Genomic DNA, 27,380 nt, shown 5'->3' with positions numbered 1-27,380 from the left:
AAGGCATGATGCTATATTTTATTGTATGAGATGATCATGTTTTGTAACCGAGTTATCGGCAACTGGCAGGAGCCATATGGTTGTCACTTTATTATATGCAATGCAATCGCCCTGTAATTGCTTTACTTTATCACTAAGCGGTAGCGATAGTCGTAGAAGCAATAGTTGGCGAGACGACAATGATGCTACGATGAAGATCAAGGTGTTGTGCCAGTGACGATGGTGATTATGACGGTGCTTCGGAGATGGAGATCACAAGCACAAGATGATGATGGCCATATCATATCACTTATATTGATTGCATGTGAGGTTTATCTTTTATGTATCTTATTTTTCTTAGATCGACGGTAGCATTATAAACTGATCTCTCACTAAATTTCAAGGTATAAGTGTTCTCCCTGAGTATGCACCGTTGCGAAAGTTCTTCGTGCTGAGACACCACGTGATGATCGGGTGTGATAGGCTCTATGTTCAAATACAACGGGTGCAAAACAGTTGCACACGCGGAATACTTAGGTTAAACTTTTACGAGTCTAGCATATGCAGATGTGGCCTCGGAACACTGAGACCGAAAGGTCGAGCGTGAATCATATAGTAGATATGATTAACATAGTGATGTTCACCATTGAAAACTACTCCATCTCACATGATGATTGGACATGGTTTAGTTGATTTGGATCACGTGATCACTTAGATGATTAGAGAGATGTCTATCTAAGTGGGAGTTCTTAAGTAATATGATTAAATTGAACTTAAATTTATCATGAACTTAGTACCTGATAGAATTTTGCTTGTCTATGTTGTTGTAGATAGATGGCCCGTGCTGTTGTTCCGCTGAATTTTAATGCGGTCCTTGAGAAAGTAAAGTTGAAAGATGATGGTAGCAATTACACGGACTGGGTCCGTAACTTGAGGATTATCCTCATTGCTTCACAGAAGAATTACGTCCTGGAAGCACCGCTAGGTGCCAGACTTGCTGCAGGAGCAACACCAGATGTTATGAACGTCTGGCAGAGCAAAGCTGATGACTACTCAATAGTTCAGTGTGCCATGCTTTACGTCTTAGAACCGGGACTTCAACAACGTTTTGAACGTCATGGAGCATATGCGATGATCCAGGAGTTGAAGTTAATATTTCAAGCAAATGCCCGGATTGAGAGATATGAAGTCTCCAATAAGTTCTACAGCTGCAAGATGGAAGAGAATAGTTCTGTCAGTGAGGATATACTCAGAATGTCTGGGTATAACAATCACTTGATTCAACTGGGAGTTAATCTTCCGGATGATAGCGTCATTGACAGAATTCTTCAATCACTGCCACCAAGCTATAAGAGCTTCGTGATGAACTATAACATGCAAGGGATGGATAAGACGATCCCCGAGCTCTTCGCAATGCTAAAGGCCGTGGAGGTAGAAATCAAGAAGGAGCATCAAGTGTTGATGGTCAACAAGACCACCAGTTTCAAGAAAAAGGGCAAAGGGAAAAAGAAGGGGAACTTCAAGAAGAACATCAAACAAGTTGCTGCTCAGGAGAAGAAACCCAAGTCTGGACCTAAGCCTGAGATTGAGTGCTTCTACTGCAAACAGACTGGTCACTAGAAGCGGAACTGCCCCAACTATTTGGCGGATAAGAAGGATGGCAAGGTGAACAAAGGTATATGTGATATACATGTTATTGATGTGTACCTTACTAATGCTCACAGTAGCACCTGGGTATTTGATATTGGTTCTGTTGCTAATATTTGCAACTCGAAACAGGGACTACGGATTAAGCGAAGATTGGCTAAGGACGAGGTGACGATGCGCGTGGAAAATGGTTCCAAAGTCGATGTGATCACGGTCGGCACGCTACCTCTACATCTACCTTCGGGATTAGTTTTAGACCTGAATAATTGTTATTTGGTGCCAGCGTTGAGCATGAACATTATATCTGGATCTTGTTTGATGCGAGATGGTTATTCATTTAAATCAGAGAATAATGGTTGTTCTATTTATATGAGTAATATCTTTTATGGTCATGCACCCTTAAGGAGCGGTCTATTTATATTAAATCTCGATAGTAGTGATACACATATTCATAATATTGAGGCCAAAAGATGCAGAGTTGATAATGATAGTGCAACTTATTTATGGCACTGCCGTTTAGGTCATATTGGTGTAAAGCGCATGAAGAAACTCCATTCCGATGGACTTTTGGAATCACTTGATTATGAATCACTTGGTACTTGCGAACCATGCCTCATGGGCAAGATGACTAAAACGCCATTCTGCGGAACTATGGAGCGAGCAACAGATTTGTTGGAAATCATACATACAGATGTATGTGGTCCGATGAATGTTGAGGCTCGCGGCGGGTATCGTTATTTTCTCACCTTCACAGATGATTTAAGCAGATATGGGTATATCTACTTAATGAAACATAAGTCTGAAACATTTGAAAAGTTCAAAGAATTTCAGAGTGAAGTTGAAAATCATCGTAACAAGAAAATAAAGTTCCTACGATCTGCTCGTGGAGGAGAATATTTGAGTTACGAGTTTGGTCTACATTTGAACAATGCGGAATAATTTCGCAACTCACGCCACCTGGAACACCACAGCGTACTGGTGTGTCCGAACGTCGTAATCGTACTTTACTAGATATGGTGCGATCTATGATGTCCCTTACTGATTTACCGCTATCGTTTTGGGGTTATGCTCTAGAGACAGCTGCATTCACGTTAAATAGGGCACCTTCGAAATCCGTCCAGACTGCGCCTTATGAACTATGGTTTGGCAAGAAACCGAAGTTGTCGTTTCTTAAAGTTTGGGGCTGCGATGCTTATGTGAAAAAGTTTCAACCTGATAAGCTTGAACCCAAATCAGAGAAATGTGTCTTCATAGGATACCCAAAATAGACTGTTGGTACACCTTCTATCACAGATCCGAAGGCAAGACTTTTGTTGCTAAATTTGGATCCTTTCTAGAGAAGGAGTTTCTCTCGAAAGAAGTGAGTGGGAGGAAAGTAGAACTTGATGAGGTAACTGTACCTGCTCCCTTATTGGAAAGTAGTTCATCACAGAAACCGGTTCCTGTGACGTCTATACCAATTAGTGAGGAAGCTAATGATGATGATCATGAAACTTCAGATCAAGTTGCTACTGAACCTCGTAGATCAACCAGAGTAAGATCCGCACCCGAGTGGTATGATAATCCTGTTCTGGAGGTTATGTTACTAGACCATGACGAACCAACGAACTATGAAGAAGCGATGGTGAGCCCAGATTCCGTGAAATGGCTTGAAGCCATAAAATCTGAGATGGGATCCATGTATGAGAACAAAGTGGGACTTTGGTTGACTTGCCCAATGACCGGCAAGCCATTGAGAATAAATGGATCTTCAAGAAGAAGACTGACGCTGACGGTAATGTTACTGTTTATAAAGCTCGAGTTGTTGCAAAAGGTTTTCGACAAGTTCAAGGGATTGACTACGATGGGACTTTCTCACCCGTAGCGATGCTTAAGTCTGTCCGAATCATGTTAGCAATTGCCGCATTTTATGATTATGAAATTTGGCAAATGGATGTCAAAACTGCATTCCTGAATGGATTTCTGGAAGAAGAGTTGTATATGATGCAACCGGAAGGTTTTATCGATCCAAAGGGAGCTAACAAAGTGTGCAAGCTCTAGCGATCCATTTATGGACTGGTGCAAGCCTCTCGGAGTTGGAATAAACGTTTTGATAGTGTGATCAAAGCATATGGATTTATACAGACTTTTGGAGAAGCCTGTATTTACAAGAAAGTGAGTGGGAGCTCTGTAGCATTCTGATATTATATGTGGATGACATATTGTTGATCGGAAATGATATAGAATTTCTGGATAGCATAAAGGGATATTTGAACAAGAGTTTTTCAATGAAGGACCTCGGTGAAGCTGCTTATATATTGGGCATCAAGATCTATAGAGATAGATCAAGACGCTTAATTGGACTTTCACAAAGCACATACCTTGATAAAGTTTTGAAGAAGTTCAAAATGGATCAGGCAAAGAAAGGGCTCTTGCCTGTGTTGCAAGGTGTGAAGTTGAGTAAGACTCAATGCCCGACCACTGCAGAAGATAGAGAGAAGATGAATGATGTTCCCTATGCTTTAGTCATAGGCTCTATCATGTATGCAATGCTGTGTACCAAACCTGATGTGTGCCTTGCTATAAGTTTAGCAGGGAGGTACCAAAGTAATCCAGGAGTGGATCACTGGACAACGGTCAAGAACATCCTAAAATACGTGAAAAGTACTAAGGATATGTTTCTCGTTTATGGAGGTGACAAAGAGCTAGTCGTAAATGGTTACGTTGATGCAAGCTTTGACACTGATTCGGACGATTCTAAATCGCAAACCGAATACGTGTTTACATTCAACAGTGGAGCTGTCAGTTGGTGCAGTTCTAAACAAAGCGTCGTGACGGGATCTACATGTGAAGCGGAGTACATAGCTGCTTCGGAAGCAGCAAATGAAGGAGTTTGGACGAAGGAGTTCATATCCGATCTAGGTGTTATACCTAGTGCATCGGGTTCAATGAAAATCTTTTGTGACAATACTGGTGCAATTGCTTTGGCAAAGGAATCCAGATTTCACAAGAGAACCAAGCATATCAAGAGACGCTTCAACTCCATCTGGGATCAAGTCCAGGTGGGAGACATAGAGATTTGCGAGATACATACGGATCTGAATGTTGCAGACCCGTTGACTAAGCCTCTTCCACGAGCAAAACATGATCAGCACCAAGGCTCCATGGGTGTTAGAATCATTACTGTGTAATCTAGATTATTGATTCTAGTGCAAGTGGGAGACTGAAGGAAATATGCCCTAGAGGCAATAATAAAGTTATTATTTATTTCCTTATATCATGATAAATGTTTATTATTCATGCTAGAATTGTATTAATCGGAAACATAATACTTGTGTGAATACATAGACAAACAGAGTGTCACTAGTATGCCTCTACTTGACTAGCTCGTTGATCAAAGATGGTCATGTTTCCTAGCCATAGACATGAGTTGTCATTTGATTAACGGGATCACATCATTAGGAGAATGATGTGATTGACTTGACCCATTCTGATAGCTTAGCACATGATCGTTTAGTATTCTGCTATTGCTGTCTTCATGACTTATACATGTTCCTATGACTATGAGATTATCCAACTCCCGTTTACCGGAGGAACACTTTGTGTGCTACCAAACGTCACAACGTAACTGAGTGATTATAAAGGATCTCTACAGGTGTCTCCGAAGGTACTTGTTGGGTTGGCGTATTTCGAGATTAGGATTTGTGACTCCGATTGTCGGAGAGGTATCTCTAGGCCCACTCGGTAATGCACCTCACTATAAGCCTTGCAAGCATTGTAACTAATGAGTTAGTTGCGGGATGATATATTACGGAACGAGTAAAGAGACTTGCCGGTAACGAGATTGAATTAGGTATTGAGATACCGACGATCGAATCTCGGGCAAGTAACATACCGATGACAAAGGGAACAACTTATGTTGTTATGTTGTTTGACCGATAAAGATCTTCGTAGAATATGTGGGAGCCAATATGAGCATCCAGATTCCGCTATTGGTTATTGACCGGAGACGTGTCTAGGTCATGTCTACATAGTTCTCAAACCCGTAGGGTCCGCATGCTTAAAGTTCGATGACGATTGTATTATGAGTTTTTGTGTTTTGATGTACCGAAGATAGTTCAGAGTCCCGGATGTGATCACGAACATGACGAGGAGTCTCGAAATGGTCGAGATGTAGGCTCAGTTCTTTTCTGGCTTATGGACGACTTATGGTGGAAAATAAGCTCAAGCTGAAAAGAACTCGTTTTTTTGTATTGGGCTTAATTTCCAGCCACAGCCGGTCCCTTCACGTTTGGGAGAAGCCGAGAGAGAGCAGCTTCCCGAGCGCAGCCCTTTAAAAATTGAAGCGGTACATCGCTATGCCCTCCGCGTTGGCAGTATTCATGAGAGAAATGCCACCCGCGAAAGATATAACCCCAGGCATCGAAGCCATCTCTCCCGACGCATCATCCGCTTCGCGCGTCTACTAGGTTTCCTCGCCGCCGCCTCTTGTCCAGCTAGCCGCCGCCGCCGTCGTCCTTCCTGACGCCATGCAGGGAGGTTAACCAACGTCGCTCCCAACGTCGCAATCGCTGGCCTCCGCCCGTCCCTCTGCTGCTTCCCGTCCTGCTGCACTTCCGGCCTGCACACTACTCCCATCTTCACGGCAAGCTCCAGTCCGATCGTCCCCGTCCAAGCTCTTACCAAGGTAAGCACCGTCTGTCCTCTTATCTTTCTGCTCCGGACTTCTTTCCAGATCTGCATGTGATGCATGATGTTATGAATGTATCTGTGTCCGGTTCAATACATGTGTATGTGTCTGTTTAGGTTTGAACAAGTATCACCGGGTAGGATTGCTAGTTGCCTATAGATACGCTCCTGTGGCAATCGGCCGAATGATCTACGCGTACGTTAGTAGTAATAGCACTATAAAGATCAAAGCGAAGATCGTCCAGCGATGTGCGAGTATTATCTTGGTGCTGCTAATCGATTGCTCGTAGGTCTAGCCAGCTTGGGGCAGAAACAACTAGTCAGCTTAGCTTTGTTCGTGTTGGTCGTCGTTGTTCTTTGTTGCCGTCGTCGGAAGTACTTGGCGCACGGACTGGACCAACATATGGCACATTAGAGAGTGAACAAAAATACTTCTAATTGTACACTGATTGCTATGTACGTGTATTTGTATGACCAAAAATACTTTGTCATGTATGAATTTGGTGTTGTGGCAGTGAGCTAATTTTTTTATTAAATACATAGTGGGATTTTATTACTGCTACGTGTTATGTGGTATGAGGGTATGGGGTATGTGCTATTTGATTAAAATTGTAACATTCATTTTATGATAGATGGATAAAGGTAAATCTGGGAAAGCAAATTGGGATCCTGTTGCCCATAAAATTTTCCTTGACATTTGTGTTGAGGAAGTGAATGCAAATAACCGTTCTGATGGACATTTGAGCCCAATTGGGTATGAAAATATGATAAGAAAGTTCAATGAGCGGACAAACAAAAATTATGTACGCAAGCAATTCAAGAATAGGTGGGATTTACTTAAAAAAGAGTACAATTGTTGGAAGACGTTGAACCAAAAGGCATCTGGCATTGGAATAGATCCTGTTACTAGGAGCATTGCGGCTACCGATGGATGGTGGGCTGATACGTCTCCGTCGTATCTACTTTTCCAAACACCCCTTGTTCTGAACTTGCATGATTTGAATGGAACTAATCCGGACTGACGCTGTTTTCAGCAGACTTTCCATGGTGTTATTTATGTGCAGAAACAAAAGTTTTCGGAATGACCTGAAACTCCACGGAACATATTTTTGGAAAATATTAAAAATACTGGAAGAAGAATCCACGTCAGGGGGCCTCCACCTATCGATGAGGGTGGAGGGCGCGCCTGCCCCCCTGGGCGCGCCCCTGCCTCATGGGCCCCCTGTTGCTGCACCGACCTCAATTCCAACTCCATATATTCGTGTTCGGGGAGAAAAAAATCAGAGAGAAGGATTCATCGCGTTTTACAATACGGAATCGCCGCCAAGCCCTAAAACCTCTCGGGAGGGCTGATCTGGAGTCCGTTCGGGGCTCCGGAGAGGGGAATCCGTCGCCGTCGTCATCATCAACCTTTCTCCATCACCAATTTCATGATGCTCACCGCCGTGCGTGAGTAATTCCATCGTAGGCTTGCTGGACGGTGATGGGTTGGATGAGATTTATCATGTAATCGAGTTAGTTTTGTTAGGGTTTGATCCCTAATATCCACTATGTTCTGAGATTGATGTTGCTATGACTTTGTTATGCTTAATGCTTGTCACTAGGGTCCGAGTGCCATGATTTCAGATCTGAACCTATTGTGTTTTCATGAATATATGTGAGTTATTGATCCTATCTTGCAAGTCTATAGTCACCTACTATGTGTTATGATACGGCAACCCCGAAGTGACAATAATCGGGAGCACTCCCGGTGATGACCGTAGTTTGAGGAGTTCATGTATTCACTATGTGTTAGTGCTTTGGTCCGGTACTCTATTAAAAGGAGGCCTTAATATCCCTTAGTTTCCATTAGGACCCCACTGCCACGGGAGGGTAGGACAAAAGATGTCATGCAAGTTCTTTTCCATAAGCACGTATGACTATATTCGGAATACATGCCTACATTACATTGATGAATTGGAGCTAGTTCTGTGTCACCCTATGTTATGACTGTTACATGATGAACCGCATCCGGCATAATTCTCCATCACCGATCCAATGCCTACGAGCTTTTCACATATTGTTCTTCGCTTATTTACTTTTCCGTTGCTACTGTTACAATCACTACAAAACCCAAAAATATTACTTTTGCTACCATTACCGTTACTTCCATATTACTTTGCTACTAAATACTTTGCTGCAGATACTAAGTTATCCAGGTGTGGTTGAATTGAAAACTCAACTGCTAATACTTGAGAATATTCTTTGGCTCCCCTTGTGTCGAATCAATAAATTTGGGTTGAATACTCTACCCTCGAAAACTGTTGCGATCCCCTATACTTGTGGGTTATCAAGACTATTTTCTGGCGCTGTTGCCGGGGAGCATAGCTCTATTCTTTGAGTCACTTGGAATTTATATCTGCTGGTCACTATGAAGAACTTGAAAGACGAGAAAACAAAAATTTATCCCTCAACTACGAGGGGAGGTAAGGAACTGCCATCTAGCTCCGCACTTGATTCACCTTCTGTTTTGAGTAAGCTTGCGACACCTAAACCTGCTTCTGCTATTAATTCTGATATGTCGCATGTTATTGATGATGCCACTTCTGCTATGCTTGATACTTATGATGAAACCACTTCTATGCTTGATACTACTGTGCCACTTGGTGAATTTCTTGATGAACAACTTGCTAGGGCTAGAGAGAATGAAATTGTTGAAACTGATAATATTGATGATAGTGATGATAAAGACTCTCCCCCTAATAAATATGAATTACCTGTTGTTCCTGAGGGTTATGTTATGGATGAAGAAGCTGCTAGAGCTATTTTAGCTTGCAATGATAGATATGATCTTAAGAAGTTATTAGCTAAATGGAAGCAGCAATCTCTTAATGCTAGAATGAAACCTGACCCTGCTGATAAGGATTATGAATTCTCTGTTGATCCTGATATAATTACTTTGGTTGAATCTGATCCTTTTTATGGCTATGAATCTGAAACTGTTGTGGCACATCTTACTAAATTAAATGATATAGCCACCTTGTTCACTAATGATGAGAGAACTCGCTACCTTTATATCCTTAAAATATTTCCGTTCTCATTAAAGGGTGATGCTAAGATATGGTTTAATTCTCTTGATCCTGGTTGTGTGCGTAGTCCCCAGGATATGATTTATTACTTCTCTACTAAATATTTCCCTGCTCATAAGAAACAAGTTGCTTTAAGGGATATATACAACTTTGTGCAAACCGAAGAAGAGAGTCTCCCACAAGCTTGGGGGAGGCTTCTCCAATTACTTAATGCTTTGCCTGATCATCCTCTCAAGAAAAATGAAATACTTGATATCTTTTATAATGGACTAACCGATGCTTCCAGAGATTACCTGGATAGTTGTGCTGGTTCTGTTTTCAGGGAAAGAACACCAGATGAAGCTGAAATCTTATTGAATAATATGTTGACAAATGAAAATAATTGGACACTTCCTGAGCCAATTCCCAAGCCTATTCCTAAACCAACTCCAAAGAAGAGGGGTGTTTTATCTCAGTCCCGAAGATATGCAAGAGGCAAAGAAATCTATGAAAGAAAAGGGTATTAAAGCTGAAGATGTTAAGAATTTACCTCCTATTGAAGAAATACATGGTCTTAATTTACCGCCTGTTGAAGAAACATATGATCTTAATCCATCACCTATTGAAGAAACACATGGTCTTGATAACCCGACACAGGTAGTAAAGGTAAATTCTCTCTATATATATGATAAAGCTGAAATCCCTCCTACTAAGTTTGTTAGCCAATGTCTGGATGAGTTTGATAACTTTATGGTTAAGCAAGAAGATTTTAATGCTTATTTTGGTAGACAACTAAAACAAAATGCTTATATGATTGAACACTTGGGTGATTATATGTCTAGAGTTAAAGGTGAACTTAAACTCATTAGTAAACATGCTTCTATGGTTACCACTCAAGTAGAACAAGTATTTAAAGCTCAAAATGATTTGCTCATTGAATTAAATAGTAAGAATAATGATTATGCTGTTAGAGTGGCTACTAGAACTGGTAAAATGACTTAGGAACCTTTGTATCCTGAAGGCCACCCTAAGAGAATTGAGTAAGATTCTCAGAGAAATAATATAGATGCACCTAGTCCTTATAAAAAGAAGAAAAAGAAAAATGATAGGACTTTGCATACTTCTAGTGAACCTATTGCTGAAACACCTGAGAATCCAAATGATATTTCTATTTCTGATGCTGAAACACAATCTGGTAATGAACATGAACCTAATGAAAATGTTAATGATAATGTTCATGATGATGCTCAACCTAGCAATGATAATGATGTAGAAATTGAACCTGCTGTTGATCTTGATAACCCACAATCAAAGAATCAATGTTATGATAAGAGAGACTTTGTTGCTAGGAAACACGGTAAAGAAAGGGAACCTTGGGTTCAGAAACCCATGCCTTTCCCTCCCAAACCATCCAAGAAAAAGGATGATGAGGATTTTGAGCGCTTTGCTGAAATGATTAGACCTATCTTCTTGCGTATGCGATTAACTAATATGCTCAAAATGAATCCTTATGCTAAGTATATGAAAGAAATTGTTACTAATAAGAGAAAGATACCGGAAGCTGAAATTTCCACCATGCTTGCTAATTATACTTTTAAGGGTGGAATACCAAAGAAACTAGGAGATCCAGGAGTACCCACTATACCATGCTCCATTAAAAGAAATTATGTTAAAACTGCTTTATGTGATCTTGGAGCCGGTGTTAGTGTTATGCCTCTTTCTTTATATCGTAGACTTGACTTGAATAAGTTGACACCCACTGAAATATCTTTGCAAATGGCTGATAAATCAACTGCTATACCTGTCAGTATTTGTGAGGATGTGCCTGTTGTGGTTGCAAACGTTACTATTTTAACGGACTTTGTTATTCTTGATATTCCCGAGGATGATAGTATGTCTATTATTCTTGGAAGACCCTCTTTGAATACTACAGGGGCTGTTATTGATTGCAACAAAGGCAATGTCACTTTTCATGTTAATGCTAATGAGCATACGGTACACTTTCTGAGGAAACAACCTCAAATCCACAGTATCAATTCTATTGGAAAAATTCCATCAATTATTTTTGGAGGTTTTGAATTTCCTCTTCCTACTGTCAAGAAGAAATATGATATTCTTATTATTGGGGATGTGCATATCCCCGTTGAGGTAACATAGTGTTATTCGAAATTTCTTCAGTTCGATGTTATTCGGAATGAGTTTGTTAACAAGACCTGATCAACCTTGTTAGTGGATTCCTTTTGATGAGCATGAGATGGATGAAATTAGAAAGCACAACCTTATGTACCCTCTCTTTACTTTCTGTTATTTAGTTGAAATAAAGCAAAATAGTATTTTCCTGTCTGTTTTCTGAATTATCCGTGCAATATAAAAATACCCCGAAAATAAAAGTTCTCCAAATGCCCTGCCAATTTAATATGATTTTTTCTGGAATATTTGAGAATATCTGGCACTGAGAACACAGCAGGGGGAGGAAGCACCTGGCCACGAGGGTCCAGGGCGCGCCCCCTGCCTCGTGGGCCCACGGTGGCTTCCCCTCCACTTATTCCTGCACCCACACACTTCTTCTTCCTCCCAAAAAAATCACCATCCAGCTCAAGCACGAGTTCTAGCTCATTTTGCTGCGATTTTCGATCTCCTTGCTCAAAGCACCTCTCACAAAACTGCTTGAGGGGATTGTTCCTTGGTATGTGACTCCTCCAATGGTCCAATTAGTTTTTGTTCTAGTGCTTTATTCATTGCAAATTTGTGCTGCCTAGGTGACCATGTTCTTGAGCTTGCATGTCAAATTTATATGGTTCCAAGTAGTTCTAATGCTTCACGCCTTGCTGCACACTACAACATACCTATTAGGCACTATGAAAAAGAAGAAAAAATGCTGCCCACTGTTTATTTAGATTATAAGAGTATGGTAGCGCATGATTTTATTGTTAAGAATAGGGAAGGGGCACTTAAATACAAATTGTTCTTTGATAAACATCACCCTGAGACTATTACCTTGCCTGCTCCTTCCTTGTTTGATTTATCTGCAGATTCGTATCTCGTTCCGCTGGCGGCCATTCACGCCTACCGGAACCCTACATCAGCCATAGAGCCGGAGCCGGAACCACAATTTGATCCTCCACGACAATCTAATTACCAGTGGGATCCGGAGATGATTGCCAACCAGTGGCAATCAGAGTCTTCTTCATCTCAGTACGACCCCAACTACAACTTTGGATATCCGCCAGGCCATCTGTGGTAATAAACCAACTTAGGCCAAAAGCCTAAGCTTGGGGGAGTACGTATTTGTCACTGACATTACATTCAAGTTCACACACTCATTGCTAGTTGTCGGTGCTCATACTCTTTCATTGTACTATCCATGCTAGTTTATTTTCTTTTTCTTGCTTTCTTCTTGTGTGTTTGTTAAATCTTAAGAAAAAACCAGAAAATAATAATTAATAATAGCTTTAGCTAGTTTACTTTTCTTGCTGTAGCAGTAATAATTAAAAAGAAAACCCAAAAAGATTTCCCGTTCTTCATTTGCTTGTTGGGAGCTTTCCCGTGTAAATAGTTTTATTTCTTTTCTTTTCTTTGGGGTTTGAGAGGAGAAGATCATAATTAAATTGTTGAAGTGGCTCTTATATGCATTATTGTTGATTTAACCAAGAGGCCATATTGCCTTGTCTTCTCCTGTTTATTGAATGCTCGCAGATTCCAGCTTGGTCCAATGCACGTGCACTCTTATTATTTTCACATCGTTCGGTCGTGCAAGTGAAAGGCAATTATGACGATATATGATGGACTGATTGAGATGAGAGAAGCTGGTATGAACTCGACCTCTCTTGTTCTTGTAAATATGATAAGTTCATCGTTCCTGATTTAGCCTATTATGAATAAACATGTTTGCAATGACAATTAGAGAGTATTTATGCCATGCTTAATGAGCTAGGAGTTATAATGGTTTACCTTGCGTGCCAACATGCTATTAAAATGGTTGTGATGTGGTATGATAGGGTGGTATCCTCCTTTGAATGATTTAAGTGACTCGACTTGGCACATGTTCACACATGTAGTTGAAACAAATCAACATAGCCTTCACGATATTTATGTTCATGGTGGATTATATCCTACTCATGCTTGTACTCAATGTTTATTAATTTTAATGCATGTTCATGACTGTTGTCGCTCTCTAGTTGGTCGCTTCCCAGTCTTTTGCTAGCCTTCACTTGTACTAAGCGGGAATACTGCCTGTGCATCCAATTCCTTAAACCCCAAAGTTATGACATATGAGTCCACTATACCTTCCTATATGCGGTATCTACCTGCCGTTCCAAGTAAATTTGTATGTGCCAAACTCTAAACCTTCAAATGAAATTCTGTTTTGTATGCTCGAATAGCTCATGTATCAACTAGGGCTGTCCGTATCTTCCATGTTAGGCGGGTTATTCTCAAGAGGAGTGGACTCCGCTCCTCACTCACGAGAAAATGGCTGGTCACCGGGATGCCCAGTCCCATGCTTTATGCAAATCAAATCAAAATAATTGCAAACAAAACTCCCCCTGGGCTGTTGTTAGTTGGAGGCACTCGTTGTTTCGAGCAAGCCATGGATTGATGCTTGTTGGTGGAGGGGGAGTATAAACTTTACCATTCTGTTTGGGAACCGCCTATAATGTGTGTAGCATGGAGGATATCGCCATCTCTCGGTTTTTATGTTGACAATGAAAGTATGCCGCTCAAAATATTATTTATCTCTATTTCAAAACCGAGCTCTGGCACCTCTACAAATCCCTGCTTCCCTCTGCGAAGGGTCTATCTATTTACTTTCATGTTGAGTCATCACCCTCTTATTAAAAGCACCAGCTGGAGAGCACCGCTGTCATTTGCATTCATTACTACTAATTTATATTGGGTATGACTGGATCTCTTTTACCATGAATTACAATGTCTAGTCAGTCCTTGATCTTTAAAGGTGCTCTGCATTTATGTTTTGCGGTCTCAGAAAGGGCTACCGAGATACCATCTTGTTATATCATATCATGATTGTTTTGAGAAAGTGTTGTCATCCGAGATTTATTATTATTGCTCGCTAGTTGATCATGCCATTGATATGACTAAACATGAGACCTAAGAGTTATTGTGAATGTGGTTAGTCATAATCTTTGCTGAAAACTTGAATGCTGGCTTTACATATTTACAACAACAAGAGCAAACAGAGTTTGTAAAAGTTTTTCTTTATCACTTTTAGTTTATCAACTGAATTGCTTGAGGACAAGCAAAGGTTTAAGCTTGGGGGAGTTGATACGTCTCCGTCGTATCTACTTTTCCAAACACTTTTGCCCTTGTTTTGGACTCTAACTTGCATGATTTGAATGGAACTAACCCGGACTGACGCTGTTTTCAGCAGACTTTCCATGGTGTTATTTATGTGCAGAAACAAAAGTTCTCGGAATGATCTGAAACTCCACGAAACATATTTTTGGAAAATATTAAAAATACTGGAAGAAGAATCCACGTCAGGGGGGCCTCCACCTGTCCATGAGGGTGGAGGGCGCGCCTGCCCCCCTGGGCGCGCCCCCTGCCTCATGGGCCCCCTGTTGCTCCATCGACCTCAACTCCAACTCCATATATTCGTGTTCGGGGAGAAAAAAAATCAGAGAGAAGGATTCATCGCGTTTTACGATACGGAGCCACCGCCAAGCCCTAAAACCTCTCGGGAGGGCTGATCTGGAGTCCGTTCGGGGCTCCGGAGAGGGGAATCCGCCGCCGTCGTCATCATCAACCTTCCTCCATCACCAATTTCATGATGCTCACTGCCGTGCGTGAGTAATTCCATCGTAGGCTTGCTGGACGGTGATGGGTTGGATGAGATTTATCATGTAATCGAGTTAGTTTTGTTAGGGTTTGATCCCTAGTATCCACTATGTTCTGAGATTGATGTTGCTATGACTTTGCTATGCTTAATGCTTGTCACTAGGGCCCGAGTGCCATGATTTCAGATCTAAACCTATTATGTTTTCATGAATATATGTGAGTTATTGATCCTATCTTGCAAGTCTATAGTCACCTACTATGTGTTATGATCCGGCAACCCTGAAGTGACAATAATCGGGACCACTCCCGGTGATGACCGTAGTTTGAGGAGTTCATGTATTCACTAAGTGCTAATGCTTTGGTCTGGTACTATATTAAAAGGAGGCCTTAATATCACTTAGTTTCCATTAGGACCCCACTGCCACGGGAGGGTAGGACAAAAGATGTCATGCAAGTTCTTTTCCATAAGCACGTATGACTATATTCGGAATACATGCCTACATAACATTGATTAATTGGAGCTAGTTCTGTGTCACCCTATGTTATGACTGTTACATGATGAACCGCATCCGGCATAATTCTCCATCACCGATCCAATGCCTACGAGCTTTTCACATATTGTTCTTCGCTTATTTACTTTTCCGTTGCTACTGTTACAATCACTACAAAACCCATAATATTACTTTTGCTACCGTTACCGTTACTTCCATATTACTTTGCTACTAAATACTTTGCTGCAGATACTAAGTTATCCAGGTGTGGTTGAATTGACAACTCAACTGCTAGTACTTGAGAATATTCTTTCGCTCCCCTTGTGTCGAATCAATAAATTTGGGTTGAATACTCTACCCTCGAAAACTGTTGCGATCCCCTATACTTGTGGGTTATCATGGGCGAATGAGATACAGGTATTGAAGCATTCATATTACTTTTACTTGTTACTTTGCCATCCAATTTCTTAATTAATTTATTTGTGTGATTTTTCTGCAGAGGAATGAGATTGCCGCCAAGTTTCGATATGCTCCATTAGTTGATGAGCAAAGAATGAGTTTTATATTTGATGACCATAGTGTGACGAATGCATATGCAAGGGTCGCAACTCCCTCGTCTCAAGTTGATGCCTCTCAAATTAACATTGAAGAGGATAATGAGGACGGCTTGGGATGTGAGTTAGATGTTAACCAAGTTACACCCACCAATGTTTCATCTAAAGGTCGAAAGAAGAGATCATGTCCTTATTCACCGATTCCCATGATGGTCCAAAAGGCGGCAAAAGATAGTGATGATAAAATGGTATTTAACCGTATGGTTGACCTTTGGGAGAGGAGGGAGATTAGCCGCAATTCGGCGACGTCTCAAACAAATGTGGATCATGCGAGAGATGAGATAAAAGAGATGACGACCATGGTGGTGAACGATGGAGGTCGGCCTGGAAGTGATGTGTATTTCTATGGTCTACTGCTGTTTACGAAGAAGGAACATTGTGATGTGTTCAGTGCCCTCAAGGATGAGACTGCTAGTGTGAGGCTTGAATGGATCAAGAGGACATGGGATCTCTTTATGAAAAAATATTAGAACTTCTGTGATGTTATTTGCTTTGAACAAAATTACTTGCTATCGACTTGTACTGTCGTGAACCTATGTTTTTTGGAACCTCTTGTTTGCACTCAGATTGTAGGAAAGTGGATTATTTGTCATCAATTCGTATGCATCATGGATCCTTTTTCTACTCGTTTTTAAAGCCATGTATCATGTTTAACGGCTCAAATTATTTTGTTTTATTGTGTACCAAATTATAATGCATCTATATTGTGTTCTTTATATGACAGTTGGATATCTCTGTTGAGGATGGAGATGAATAATTAGATTTCTGCATTCTTGCACTGGCACATTATCTTCAAAACAAAGAGAGGGTGCCCTATGCACCTAGAAGAGCACCAATGATGACGGGGTTGCAATGGGTCCAAGAGAAAGAGATGAATCCAAAAGCATTCTACTCAATGTTTAGGATGCGGAGGTCAGTGTTTTACCCATTGCATGACATGCTAGTCGAGAAATACGGTTGAAGGTCAACTTGCAACATGTCAAGTAAAGAAGCGTTAGCACTATTTTTATGGACTTTGGGGACATGCCAGACCATCGACAATATTGCAGATTGATTTGAACACAGTCGGTCTACCATTAACAAAAAGTTTAAAGAGGTTTTAAGGTATGTATATCGTATGGCTGGTGATTACCTACGACCCAAAGATGAAACTTTCACCCAAGTTCACGACTCGCTTAAAAAACCAAGATTTTGGCCTCACTCAAGGATGCCATTGGGGCCATAGATGGAACACACATATGTCAGGACCCCGATTCCAAGTCACATCGATCTAGCCGGAAACACCTCATATCACTTTGCGGCCTCACACACGGTATTCCCACGGGTGTCGCCTTACCATGGCCCGGGACCGTTTGCGCCTTTTGGCTCATGTATATGATAGTGTCGCTAGCATCCATATGACAGAGAACCCGGGCCGACATGACTAGTCGTGAACCCAGAGTGGCACTAACTTACAGGGACATGCATACATGAATCAACATCGAGCATGTCGGTCAGCAGCGTGCGAATCCGGGCTGTAGCACTGGGCTAACAGGACTCCGGTGAACCGGGCTGTAGCAGGCTAGGCAGGACTCCGGATGTCACCGCGTGACATTTCCCCGAAGGGACAGACACAGGAACGTAGTGAATCACATGCCGGCCAGTCAAGTGTTCCGGAGCAGTAGTGCTGGGCTAGCAGGACTCCAGTGAACCGGGCTGTAGCGGACTACTATGGCTCATGGAAGCACAAGACTACATTTCCCCATAAGAGGGGCTACCAAGGATAAACAACAAGGTTGTCGGATCCCACACATACCAAGCATTTCAATCATACACACAATATGCTCAAATGTGTAAATACAACATGGCATCACAGCATAACTCTACAACTCAAGTATTTATTCATTAGGCACCGAGGAGCCAAGATATTACAAACATGGGTCCCATGACCCAACATTCAGAGCATACAAGTCAAAGCACATGTGGAAGCTTAACATGTCTGAGTACAGACATCTACAAATGAAAAGGGCTGAGAAGCCTGACTATCTACCAGATCCTGCCGAGGGCACAAGATCGTAGCTGAGGTAACAAGCTAAACGTCGAAATCCATGCAGAACTACTAGCAAGACTGAAGTCTCTCTACAAAACATAAATTAAGCAAATGTGAGTACAAATGTACCCAGCAAGACTTACATCAGAACTAGCTACATATGCAACGGTATCAACAAAGGGGGGTGGTGGAGTTTAACTGCAGCAAGCCAGCTTTGACTCGGTGGCTATCCTAAACTATGACTGCAAGTAACTCTTTTGAGGTGGCGCACACGAGTCCACAAATTCACCATATCAATACACCACTATGGATCCGCTCCCGTCTCCCTACGAGAAGGCCATCCATAGCACTCACGCTTATCTTGCGAGTTTTAGAGTATCCACTTTCACTTGTCTATGAACTGTATAGGCAACCAAGTAGTCCTTTACTGTGGACGTGGCTATTCGAATAGATGATGTTAACCCTGCAGGGGTGTACTTCTTCACACACGCTCTCACCACTTATCGCCATTTACACGACATGTACTCGGCAACCTTCAAGCGGAAGCCCAGCGAGGGTGTCGGCCACGGCCTACCTAAACACTCAAGTCTCTAGTCCAGGTTTATCGCCTATTCAGGTTCCATCTGCAGGGAGTCTGGCCGAGGTTTCCACATACGGCCCCGAACGATGTGTACAGGGTTCCGAGACACCAAACGGGCGACCGGCATGCCCGGCCACGTGCCTACCGCATCACAGCCCACCCCTCGGGTCAGCGCTGCGCACGGCCTCCAGCATACTACAAACACCAGAAACTACTTGCAACTCCTAGACAGAGGACAAGGGTGGATAAGAAGCCGAGAGGGTCCATTGGTTTCGGGCCCAATGCATGGTAGTAGCTGAATCTTAAATCACACATACAGATCTCAGTGCATAAGGACAGTTCCTATGAAACAACCCACCATGTACTCCTACATGGCCACTCATCGATACCTTACCAAATCGTGTTCACACACTTAGCTCACACCCACTAGGACATGTTCATCACCATTCCAATTCATCCCTGATGAATCAGACCTGACTCAACTCTAAGCAGTAGCAGGCATGACAAACAAGCATGAATGAGTAGGCACATCAGGGCTCAAACAACTCCTACTCATGCTAGTGGGTTTCATCTATTTACTGTGGCAATGATAGGTCATGCAGAGGAAAAGGGGTTCAACTACCGCAGCATGTAACAGTTGAATCGATGTTGTCCTAATGTAGTAAAAGAGAGCAGGAGCGAGAGAGTGGGATTGTATCGGAATGAACAAGGGGGTTTTGCTTGCCTGGCACTTTTGAAGATGATATATCTCTTCATCGGTGTCATCGAACTCATCATCGGAACATACGTCTACCGAGGGGGAACAACCATCGGCAAACACAGAAAGAACACAATCAATGTGATGCAAATATGATGCATGAAATGAGTGTGTTGGGCTAATGCATCTACAACCAGGGTGGTTTGAGCTCATTTGAATCAAAGATTCAAATACAAACTCATGTTATGGGTTTATAAAGTGCATTAACATGTTTTTGAGCTAAACAGCAAGTTTAAGTTGCTCTAACATGCATGAAACCAGTACAGATGGATATATTGGATTTTTCTGATCATTTTTCATATATAACTTGTCTCATTTGGAGTTACGGTTGATTTTATATGATTTTTAGAAGTTTTGGATATTTTCTGAATTAAATAAATCATTTCTGATTTATTTAAAATCCCAGAAAACAATTACAGCATCAGCACTACGTCATGCTGACCTCAGCAGGTCAACATCAGCGGTCTAGGTCAAACCTGACCAGTGGGGTCCACTGGTCAGTGACACAGTGCTGTTCAGTGTCAATGACAGGTGGGTCCGGTCAACGGACACGTCAGCGCGGTCAAAGCTGACACGTGGGTCCACCGTGATTAAGTTAAAACTAGGCAAGAAATAAACCCAGGGTTAATTAAGCATGGGGCCCATCCGTCAGTGATCTAAGGGGTTAGTTAGTGGCGTCATTAGCGCTAATTAAGTGTGCCACGTCAGCTGCCGGCGTTTAACCGCCGGCGACCTCAGATCGCGGCGGCGTCCACGTCGGGATTGCGCTACAGGCCACAGTTTGGGGCGTGGTTGGGTTCTATGGAGAGCTGGGGATGAGCCGCGTCTGTGGGTAGTGGAGCTGGACCAGATGGTCGCCGGAATCGACGCCGACGACGAGGTTTGCGGCGGCCATGTTTCGGCCGTGCTCGAGTTCCTCGCTAGGGTGTTCGGGAGGAGGAGCTGGTGGTGGCTACGGGGGCGCGAAGACACGCTGACCACGATGGTGTGCTCAGCTTCGAGCGACAGTGGCTGTAGCCACGACGGCGACGGGGCACGGCAGCGACGGGCTGCGGCCGCGGTGGGCAGGGGGGCTACAGGAGGGATTCGACGGCAGGGAGAAAAGGGTTGGGAGCAGGAGCTCACAGCGATGCCGAAGAGGGGGTCAGGGAGCTAGGGGAGGTCCTGGCGGCGCCGAATCGACCGAAAACGGGCCCTAGTGCCCGAGGTTGAAGACGAAGGCGAAGACGGCGTTCGGCGGCGTTTGGCATCGCGTGAATCGACAGAGAGGCGTATGCGACGGTGGCGGAGCTCCTGGGCATGTCGGAGAGGCGAGGGGGAGGCGGTGGCCGCGGTGGTGTCGAGCAGCGGCGATGGTGGTATTCGATCGCGGGGGGGGGGGGGGGGGGAGAAAGTGCGACATAGGAGAGAATGAGCACGGGAGAGAACGAGAGGGTCCTGGGGGTGCGTGGCGCTCGGGGCCGTCTCCAGCAGCGAGCAAGCAGGCAGGAGGTGGCCGCAGGGCGGTGCGCACGCGTCGGGCACGCGCCCGTCCTCCTGGCAGAGGAGGAAGACGACAGGGGAGGAGGCGGTGGTGGGCTGGGCCGGCCAGCTACAGTGCTGGGCCGGTTGGTGGGCTGCACAGGTGAGGCCAGGTAAGATTCTCTCTCTCTTTTATTTGTTTCTGTTTTCTATTTTTCTTTCTTTGTCTTGATTTGATTTACAAACCAAACCATTTTGAAACTTTCTGTAAATTTTTATGTGAGCTCAGGGAGCTAGTCCAAGGTCACATGCAAACTTACAAAAATACTTGAACTTTATTTCTTATATAACAAAAATAAATTCAACTCAATTATGTTATTGATTTAATTCAAAGGCCCAAATAAATATCTCTGAGATTCCAAAAATATTGTTTTGAGTTTTACCTCTTGCCAATATTTTCAGAGAGTAAGAGGAACATTTTCTTGGACTTCCTTGAAAAGATTTTAATGTTGATTATTTCTGAAGTGATTTCTGAGGGTTTCAACTAACCTCAATTCAACTTTCAGAAATTTTAGACATGATGCATGAGTGCAGATGCAACTATTTCACTCAGGTATCCTAGGGTTGTGACAACTCATCCCCACTAAGCAAGAATCTCGTCTCGAGATTCAAGACGTGAGGTAAGAAGACTGAGGGGTCATAAGGCTAACACGATCTTCATGATCCGATTACCCTTCTTGAAGATGTTGATTCATTGGTCCAATTGATCTTGACGTCTTTGCTTTTGAGATCTTCATCCAACATGATGACGATAGAAGGACACTCTACAAGAATCGATCTTCTTGAAGATCGAGCAACTCAGAATCAACTCATGAACTGAGGCGTTGGAAACATCTCTTGAGCTGAGGCACAAGACACACATCAAGAGGGATGGAAAGAAACTGATAACAAAGGTTCAATTTGATAGGCAACAATTCCACGCTTAGATAATATGGTGCATGGGTTTCAACGTAGCGAGGAGTTAATTGCCATGACTCCATAACGGGGCACCTTAGGGAAGGTGGCTCGTAGGATTATTCCCTTAGGTGGCATAAGAATACTTTTGATACATAGATCATTGAAAATCTTCATACCAGCCCAAGGCAATTTGCAATCGATTACTTGAAGGAGTTTGGAAGAATGGCATACTCCGACTAGAATGGACGATTTGGACTACCTTGTTGAAGACAACGCAAGGGATGATTTTGCTTGCGCGTGCTCTCAAGAACTTGAGCATTTCCATATTCATCAAGGTTCTACCAACATCCTTGTCAAGGATCCTAGCAACATAACATACTACCATGATGAACTGTGATGGACGATGCAGATGCAAAGGAAGACAACATCTTCTCAGATTTCACCATAGCGAGGCCAAGGAAACAAAATCTGGACGATCGACCAAGAGACATTTAGCACTCCGCTTCTAATGTTCTCCTTGATGTACTAGCATAACCCATTTGATATGGTTTGGTATCTTGAACATCAAGTAGAAGGTCGGACTTCGGGAGCGCAAGAATCCATGAGGAATAACTACGGAAGTAAATCCTACGAAATCCTTATGGGGAGGTGGCCAACTTTATCAATCAGTAAACTACAATAATAGGTCTTCTGGCTGGGTGTGTTGGCCACGACATCCACTTACCGAGTTATAGAGACCAATATTATAGTTCTTGGGAGATGTTCCAACCATCATATCTGCCTGAGATTCAGATCTGGTTGGTAACAGGATATTTCAGACAACATATCCGGAAAAGGAAAGTTTGCAACACAAACCGACGAGATGGCGTTGCGAGATTCTCGGGAGATGAACTTTGGTAGCAAGCTCCAAAACATGAGCGGGTTCTACTACAAGCATGTGAACACGTTGTCCCAGACAAGCATGACCACATAGTAGTCTTACAATAAAACACTACTGAGTTCTGGTTGGGAACCACCATCGAGGATATCGAAGCCCTTGCATAAGTCCGGATCCTAAGAAGGAACTTCTTCTCCTTGAACAAACCAATCAGTGGCTTGGTGTGCTAGGTATACATATAGAATGAAGGTTGCAAGTCTCCAGACCACAGAATACTTCGCACATATGCATGACTGACTTGGGATAATTCCAGAGGAAGCAAAAACAAACTTTCTTGAATTCACGACGGCAACTTGCTTCAAATGCACATGAACTTAGAGGAACTCACTACTTTCATCCAAACATATACTTCATGAATGGGGCATGAAGAAAATGCTTACACAAGTTTTCAACACTAGCTGGATGTTCAACACGAACCATGGGGAAGACAACATGCTGCTGATGGGCTCAATAGCAACTCATCAGAATTTCCATATCACTGGACTCCCACCATTATGTGAACAATGTGATAGTATTGGTCAGACCAAAAGATATAATGGCGTATGCTCGAGGAAACCACCACGAGTAAGACAACATTACGAATATCGTTGGTTCTGATTTGATTTGATGATAACCCATACTCAAATCAATGTCTGGACAAGACAATAGATCCAGCAATTGATCCCGAGGACCAATCGATGAAGATATCATATTTTTTCTTCAACACACGCTCAAAAGGATATCCCTTAAAATGAACTAAGTCGGACAAAGCTTTTATCTTCCAACTCTCCAAGTTGTTGTTTAGCTTGACCAACTAGCTCAGGGGTATCCAACACAGATTCTTGGAGAAAGAGTGGTTTGTTGGGGAACCAACTTGATCACGAACTCAACATATCGGTCAGGGGACGACCTGGTGATACTTCCCTGAAGATATCTGAAAAATCACGAACCACTGATATGTCTCTAAGCTCGAGAACAATCTTGTTTTCCAAGGCAAGACGACATGATCAGAAGAGCAAGGGATTAATCCTAACTCAAAGATCGAAGAGTGCACCAGAAATAAGGACAAGGTAGCACGATCAATCCTAATATAGTGATTCGATAACCAACACGCTAAAAATGATATTAATGTACATTAACTACCAAGCAACAAGGTTGCTGGGAGTATTGATTTCACACATCATGGTTCACTTGTCGGCATTCCGGTTGCGACAACACGGAACCGAGGAATGAGAAATGATGGCAAGAAGTATCACTGCGTCAAAATTCATGAGAGATGGTGCAATTCTCATGACAATCCTGACATAAAGGGGTAATACTCCGAGATAGAACAGAACAAAAGCTGGATTGGCATTTTCATCTGCGAGATATAACTACTTTGACCAAATCTTAGATATGGATGAGGTACTGGAGTTTGTTTCTCCTAGTCATTCCGGAATAGAATGGCTTGACGGCCACAAGAGTAAAAGGCAACGATGAATATGAATGCACATCTACTCCTGACTATCAATTGATAGACGAGGGTCGGATGACAACTAAAGAGGGACAACTCAAAGGAACATATATTTTTCTGAGTTGTGGATGCATAGATTAGTATGTCGAGAGAAGCTCAACATTTCTTCCGGATAACCCATGTGGAAAGGGTGGAACTGGCAGATTCACAATATAGTATGGAGAACTCATCAAGAGCACTCTGGTTGTGATCTTTTGGTTCAAAAGAACTTCTGCCATAAGCAGGTCATGGTATTTGGAAGAAGGAAATACCACGGACCTCGAGGACTATCGCAAAGGTTACTAATATCCTAAAGGTACGAGCAACACTATCTACATGAATTAAGTAGAGTGAATCTTGGGTTCAAGAACCCAGAAATAGAATACCTACTACTAAGTAGCATCATGGGATGCTTTCAGGAATGATGGCCAGATTCATCACACTGGGAACACAAAACATGGCTAGATTACTAGGTGACTCCCTAAAACACCTAGTGTCATAATAATAGCTCCAACAGATATGTCGAGGTAGTGGAGTACCTCAACTCAGCAATTAGTGTGGTTAATCTGGCCCAAAGGAACATCGGGAATAGAAAGAAGGGATTTGCAAATGCATCAGACTATTTAGAAACCTGGGATGACTCGGACAACATAACGGCTGTAAATGCTCAAAAATATTTGAGACATCCTGCAAAATAGTGGCATGACCACTCAACATCACAATATCAAGGTTCTAAGGCCAGCTATGAACATACGAAAGTAATAGAAACTGAACTGAGACTTGAATCCATCAATCCTATAAGTCTACGGATTAGTAACACGTGATCCTGATAGAAAGATGAGGAGCCTAGTTCTTAATCCCCGTAGAAAAGAAGAGGATGACTCAGATCAGAGGGACATAAGGTAAAGGAGTAAAAAGAGCCTTACATTCCCTTCCCACAATCAATTCCCCTACATAACTAAAGCATTTCTAGACTTAACTTCGACCAGTTTGGCTTGGTAATCCTAAAGGCAGTCAGGCTCTGATACCAACTCTGTCAGGACCCTGATTCCAAGTCACATCGATCTAGCCGGTAACACCTCATATCACTTTGCGGCCTCACGCACGGTATTCCCACGGGTGTCGCCTTACCATGGCCCGGGACCGTTTGCGCCTTTTGGCTCATGTATATGATAGTGTCGCTAGCATCCATATGACAGAGAACCTGGGCCGACATGACTAGTCGTGAACCCAAAGTGGCACTAACTTACGGGAACAGGCATACATGAATCAACATCGAGCATGTCGGTCAGCAGCGTGCGAATCCGGACTGTAGCACTGGGCTAACAGGACTCCGGTGAACCGGGCTGTAGCAGGCTAGGCAGGACTCCGGATGTCACCGCGTGACATTTCCCCGAAGGGATAGACACAGGAACGTAGTGAATCACATGCCGGCCAGTCAAGTGTTCCGGAGCAGTAGTGCTGGGCTAGCAGGACTCCGGTGAACCGGGCTATAGCGGACTACTATGGCTCATGGAAGCACAAGACTACATTTCCCCATAAGAGAGGCTACCTAGGATAAACAACTAGGTTGTCGGATCCCACACATACCAAGCATTTCAATCATACACACAATATGCTCGATATGTGTAAATACAACATGGCATCACAGCATAACTCTATGACTCAAGTATTTATTCATTAGGCTCCGAGGAGCCAAGATATTACAAACATGGGTCCCATGACCCAACATTCAGAGCATACAAGTCAAAGCACATGCGGAAGCTTAACATGTCTGAGTACAGACATCTAGAAATGAAAAGGGCTGAGAAGCCTGACTATCTACCAGATCCTGCCAAGGGCACAAGATCGTAGCTGAGGTAACAAGCTAAACGTCGAAATCCACGCGGAACTACTAGCGAGACTGAAGTCTCTCTGCAAAACATAAATTAAGCAAACGTGAGTACAAATGTACCCAGCAAGACTTACATCAGAACTAGCTACATATGCAACGGTATCAACAAAGGGGGGTGGTGGAGTTTAACTGCAGCAAGCCAGCTTTGACTCGATGGCTATCCTAAACTATGACTGCAAGTAACTCTTTTGAGGTGGCGCACATGAGTCCACAAATTCACCATATCAATACACCACTATGGATCCGCTCCCGTCTCCCTACGAGAAGGCCATCCATAGCACTCACGCTTATCTTGCGAGTTTTAGAGTATCCACTTTCACTTGTCTATGAACTGTATAGGCAACCAAGTAGTCCTTTACCATGGACGTGGCTATTCGAATAGATGATGTTAACCCTGCAGGGGTGTACTTCTTCACACACGCTCTCACCACTTATCACCGTTTACACGACATGTACTCGGCAACCTTCAAGCGGAAGCCCAGCGAGGGTGTCGGCCACAGCCTACCTAAACACTCAAGTCTCTAGTCCAGGTTTATCGCCTATTCAGGTTCCATCCGCAAGTAGTCCGGCCGAGGTTTCCACATACGGCCCCGAACGATGTGTACAGGGTTTCGAGACACCAAACGGGCGCCCGGAATGCCCGGCCACGTGCCTACCGCATCACAGCCCACCCCTCGGGTCAGCGCTGCGCACGGCCTCCAGCATACTACAAACACCAGAAACTACTTGCAACTCCTGGACAGAGGACAAGGGTGGATAAGAAGCCGAGAGGGCCCATTGGTTTCGGGCCCAATGCATGGTAGTAGCCGAATCTTAAATCACACATACAGATCTCAGTGCTTAAGGACGGTTCCAATGAAACAACCCACCATGTACTCCTACATGGCCTCTCATCGACACCTTACCAAATCGTGTTCACACACTTAGCTCACACCCAGTAGGACATGTTCATCACCATTCCAATTCATCCCCGATGAATCAGACCTGACTCAACTCTAAGCAGTAGCAGGCATGACAAACAAGCATGAATGAGTAGGCACATCAGGGCTCAA

The sequence above is a fragment of the Aegilops tauschii genome, chromosome 7 (genome assembly GCF_002575655.3).
Source record: "Aegilops tauschii subsp. strangulata cultivar AL8/78 chromosome 7, Aet v6.0, whole genome shotgun sequence".
In the NCBI taxonomy this organism is placed as follows: domain Eukaryota; kingdom Viridiplantae; phylum Streptophyta; class Magnoliopsida; order Poales; family Poaceae; genus Aegilops; species Aegilops tauschii.
Note: the sequence above shows the minus strand (reverse complement) of the source record.